General features: G+C 39.8%; 1 long non-coding RNA gene across 1 annotated transcript; it reads right to left on the reverse strand.

Annotated features, from left to right (window-relative positions):
• Positions 1-1686: 1686 nt before the first annotated feature.
• Positions 1687-4862, reverse strand: LOC142488651 (uncharacterized). Its single transcript, XR_012799561.1, has 3 exons — positions 4573-4862; positions 4055-4165; positions 1687-2898 (listed from the first exon to the last, which is right to left on the reverse strand). It is a non-coding gene; the product is annotated as an uncharacterized LOC142488651 (long non-coding RNA).
• Positions 4863-5908: the final 1046 nt, after the last annotated feature.

Genomic DNA, 5908 nt, shown 5'->3' on the forward strand with positions numbered 1-5908 from the left:
TTGTTTACATACACGTATATAACATGTATACTGTTCACAGCAAGGTGTTTACATAGACTTGCGCAGCGGTGCTAGGTTCCACTGTGCCCGCATTCTTCATCCTTAATGAAGCGTCTCTTCTTCCTCCTTGTGTGCAGTCTTTCTGTGAACAGAGAGCCACATTAAGTGAACTGTGGCTATAATTCAGCATTATGTCAACTAACAATGCGGTGCATGATGCGCACCATTAATATTTGAGAAACAAGGGGTTTTACACACAGATACATGTGGAATAACACTTTATAATGTCTATTGAACTGCATGCGTGAGAAAGTTGTTCCTGTCACACTCATTGTTGTATCCAATTAACATGGTCTGTAAATGTACTGACACGCTTATTTCCCTTTATTACAACATGCTCACATGATGATACACCAATGATTATGCAGCATGGAGATTTCCTACTAATGTTGTGTATTGCCTGTTCATAGACAGGTGATGTAGTATTGTTTGTTATCATGCTAATCTGTATTATTGATACAGACCTTTAATTTTATGTTGTTAATTTGAACGACATTATTGATAGAATGTAAAAATATCTAGCAAATATGGCAGCCACAGTCTTGAATGTGTCACAAATACTATTGACTCAAACAGTACTAACATCAAACACATACTAAGTAAGTCATAATTTATAGCAACAGATGACCGTATACTTTATAAAGGTTTTGCCATTGATAAGTTGTCTAATCTGCGTGCATGCAATGTATTGCGCTCTATTTATATGTAATAACTATACTACATTATGTAACACACGATTAACACTGATAGTCTACATGTGGTAGTGTTACAAGCCGTTACTACAACAAGTCACACAAATTATGTTCACTATACCTTTACAAATGAACGAAAGTTATTGCAGGACCATTCATATTCTCCATCAACATTTTCTCCTTCACAGCTTCTGCTTCATCATTTGCTGCGTTTTCTTGCACATTAACACCTTGATGACCACAGCATGCTCTATCAGCGGAAGCTGTTTGGCTGTGGATGAGCATTGATTGTCTAGAAAGACCACTATCATTCCCCCATTCATTATGCTGCTCATGCTGCATGTTTCGATTCATAACAATATCTGTAGAACATTGTCCTGTGATTTTAGCACAATCCTCTTTATTCATAAGGTGACACGTATCCACGGCAGTGGCACAGGAAACAAATGTGCCAGTTTCTTTTAGAACGTGACAACAGAAACGTAATTTCCAGGCCCCCAAGTTTTCTCCTTCACGAGAACTTGTTCGCACAAAACAGGCTTGTAAACATAGATTCTTCCTGATTCCATTTTTCCAAGTGATACTTTGCGGTGCCAATTTGTAATATTCGTAGTTATTTTCTGCGTATGCATAAATTTCCCTTACTGTTGCTTGTTTGTCCACCTTATTAGAAATTGCTGCAACAATTATTTCTTTATTAGTGACTTTTGGTCTTTGCTGCAGTGCATCGCGTGTATCCATGTTGACCATAGATGAATGTGTAAAACATTTTTAAAAAGCATATATGAGCGTTAAACTTGATGCAGAAATGTAACCTTTTTATCTGCTCTTTCTCCTGTTCAAGGTTATTGTACAAAGGAAAGTCTGAAAAAATTTTACACTCCCTAACACAGATGTTTGAAGGCAGCTTTAAAGGAAATAATTCAGAGACATATAAATGTACAAATACTTTAATTTGGCATTGCATTTTGTCAGTACAATATGATGAACTTTGTGTAAACGTGTAAATGAAACACAACAGTACAATATCTAATTCTCTTGGTTTGCTGACAGTTACACTATGAGCTATCCCATGTAAATGATAGGTTGTGTATTGCAACAAACTATTTTTTGTTACATGTGCCAGGCAACAGAATGTGCAAAAAGTTGTTCAAGTATACACGGATAGCCTGTTGTAGCTGTAGTCACATAAACATGGCTTGTGACAGTTTCTTTAAGAGGCTGAAACATGTATTTGACAGTAAACTAACAATGTGTGTTCGATGAAAGCTTTAAATGTTTATACATAAGCAAGATGCCTTGGTACAGCTTTCTGCTTTTGCTGTGTTTAAACAAAGTCATAAATTTGTTTACTTGCATGTTTTGGAACGGGTAACGCGAGCAGCAACTGCACTGCGTGCATATTTACCTTTTCTCAAACATTTTTTACCGGGTTGGCTAGTAACACTCTGCGGGCACTCATTTGTGCTAATATTTTTGGAATCTGTCTGACTACTCACAACACTGCCTGATTGCAGCACATCAGATTGACAGGACACGCCACGTGTGGATGTGGCAGTTTCACTAATTGCTGATGTGTGTGCGGTTTCTGGTTGTACAAGTTGTAACAAGGGCACGCCAGTATTATCCGCTAAGTTAAGATTTTCTATTTGTTGATCATTTGCAATATTTTCATAACTACGGCATGTTTCTGTCTGCTGTGTTGCAATTGCACCTTCCGCTTGTGAATTGTTAGGGCAGGTGACTTGAAAACTATCTGTACCCTCCAAAGTGGCTAGAAACGTGGATGGCAGAAATGACGTCAAAACAGTAGAACTTTGGAGGTCATTTTTTTTCAGTAAACATGTAACTATTGCCTCCATGTACGAATTATGTTTCCGAAGTTCTGTTACTGTATCTTTCAAAATGTCTTTTACCTCAACAATTTCCCTGACCATTTTCTCATGCACACACATTAATTGAGTGTGCTTCTCTGAATTGCTTTGAAACAAACGTTGCTCTGCCTCCTGAATGGACAGCAGTTCATGATGGTTGCCGCTGTCAAAATCCATTATGTGGTCAGTTACATTACTTGCTACTTCTATGAGCGGGGAACATGGATCCTCAGACACATTCATGAAATTCCTGGTTTCTTCGCTCGGTCTATCTATGGAAGACATGATTCGGGTTCAGATAAATAAACAGAGTGTACCACAAAACATTACTATACTATGCCACAATCTGAACACAGTAACCGCACAAAGTTAAGTGGTAGCCGCAGAAAGTAACAACCATGCATATGTAAGCAACTATGCATACATCAGTTAGGCAGCACAAACAGTTGTTGTGCAGCAAAAGTGAGGTACAAGTATGCAATGCAGGACATTACATTCCGAGCGACAAAGGTAACTGTGTGTTCCAGTTTTTACTCACATGGGAGTGTAGCTGAAAGCATTGGAAATAAAGTATTAACGCATTTACATTCATAAAAAGCCATAGGTACTCATAGTACTATAAATATTTCTCATTAGCATACTATTACTTCGCCCATCATGACAATGTTATCGCTTATCAAGTATGCCCGGTATATACATAATATAGCTATTGACAACAAAAGTGGCCAATCTGTGTATCATCCTGTCACAGTCACTTTGACCTATAACACAGCATTGGCTTCAGAAAGATAACCTTTACTTATTACTTCACATTTCTGTTGCGTGACTGTTCATGTCAAACATGTGTTTGCATTGTTTTTCATCACATTCCCTCATTTAACCGTGTGTCAGAGCCTTGTCTCGGTGGTTAAATAAGGGAGTTGTATCTATATTGTGTGTTCATTTTTTTCACCATCCCTGTCAGCACCACCTCTGTACCCTAATTGTAACTAATTTTAGCGCTCTCACACACGTCTCACAACACTTTCCAGTAACATTGTCCAACCATGGTGCTGCGGTAGCTACTGATTGAGCACTTAATTTTAACGGGAAAATTTAAAACCTAATCATACAAAGGCAGATACTAGAATTTCTACGTCGTACTAACTGACAATGTTTATCCCCATGTGCTACAGATTGGCATTTAACATAGAAGACACACAGCATGTGACATGCACAGCTTTGTTATTAGTGCGTGGGTCTGTTACGTGACATGGTTTGACACAAACCACGCACTACCAAGTCATATAGACATGCAATGCTGTATCGTTAGTTTGGTTATGGACTGTTATTGGAACAAGTGGAAGATAAAATGTTAGCAAGGCACAATACATGGAAACAACAGTTTACAACTGTGTGAAGGATAACATATGTAAAAAAACAATGTACCTTCAAAATCTGCATCTGAATTTTCCGGGGACGTGACTTGTCTTTACATGCTGTCTTGTAGAGTGTCATTAAGGCAATTCTCTGACACAGCTGATGGCGACACACTGACCTCTGCAATGTATACATGCATAACATTACCTTAACTAAGCACTACTGTCATTGCTGTTACCTTGCATACTGAGTAATGTCTCATGTGTGTGAACTAGCCACGTTTGATGCGATTGTAACAGTCAAACGTGTTAGGAAACGTTACATTCATCATTGCTGGCAAGCACTACAGTTGTAATATAGTTTTCTTTCTGTGATCATACACTGTGCTACATTGTTTATCTCACAGTATTGTCAATGTTGCTGTGACTGCATCAGTTTCAGAATGAAAAGTCAACAAACACATTGACATTGCATTGACACAGTATTGCCTCTTGCAGTGTATTGTTTTGTTTGCAATAGTAAAAAGACACATCTTTTGGTCATTATAATGTGTTTGTGATGATAGAAAACTTGTGCTAATTATTCACCTTCATAAAATTCTTCATCGAACACACCTATATCGAAATCGCCTTCCAATCCCTCAACTTGTATAGCTGGCAACTTCGCACTAAGCTGCTCCTCTAGTGGTGTCAGTTTTAAATGTGACGCTGGCGGCCCTCCGCCTGTTCCGCCGGCATGATTTTTAATGGTCTGCAATTTAACTTTTAATTTTCTTTTGATGTCGTCAAATCGTTTTCGGCAGTTGTCATGCGAGCGCACTTGGACACCACATCCTGAAACAGCTTCACGGATGTTTCTCCACAACGCCCTCTTCACCGCTGCAGATGTTTTTACTTGAAATACACATCAAGAACACAGTTTACATGAATATTTGTTAGATTAAAAAATTTTTGTCAAACTGCAAACGATAATGTGAAAGGCAATATATATCTTTTTACTATGCAGGTTGCTCATGTGTCACTATTTGTTCAGAAAGTGGAACAAAAGCAACTGCATTGTACATTAGCTTTCTTTACACACAATTTCCACACACGCCATAGCATGATAGCAGAAACCCTATGTAGAGGGACAGCATTCCAACTGTTGTGCCATGCCATCATTTAACCTGCCTTTATCTCTGGGTGGCATCAACACAGTGCATGACATCATCGGTAGACGGTGGCATGTATTAAACCTTTAAAAGTTACCAACAAGATGGCCAAACAGGCGATCATAGTTCTCAACAATTTCCGTTACTAGTACCCGATTTTCCTCGTCACTGAATTTAATGTTTCGTTTTCTCCCATCATGCTGTGATTGTGTATTTGTATGTGGTACATGCTGGTCTGTTGTATCTCCATCTTCGACATCCATGGACATCATGCTGATTTCCTGGTCAACATGCTGCGATTCCTCAATTGCATCAGCATACACAGTGGCATGCGTTGTTACCATGGGGGCTGCATGCACATTTGTGGGAACACTACCACTTGCACAAGCTGTTTGGCCTGCACTAGCAGACACAGCGATAGTAGGACTGCCACGAGTATGCGTTGCAGCCCTCACACCGCCACGTACAGCACCACGTCCAGTAGCAGGCACACTAACAGCCACAACACGACGCAAACTACCACGCACAGTACCACGCACACTAGCACGGTCACAACCCCGAACATTACCACGGACACCACAACGCACACTTCCTCGGACATTACCACGTTGACTACCACGCACATTTCCGCCGACACTAACGCGCACAGTACCAGACAGTGCCACGCACACTACCACGCTCACAACCACGAACATTTGCACGCACACCACGACGCACATTACCACTGACATTACCACGTTCCATACCACTGACATTTCCACTGACACTTCCAC

This window comes from Ascaphus truei, chromosome 2, assembly GCF_040206685.1.
Source record: "Ascaphus truei isolate aAscTru1 chromosome 2, aAscTru1.hap1, whole genome shotgun sequence".
NCBI lineage: Eukaryota > Metazoa > Chordata > Amphibia > Anura > Ascaphidae > Ascaphus > Ascaphus truei.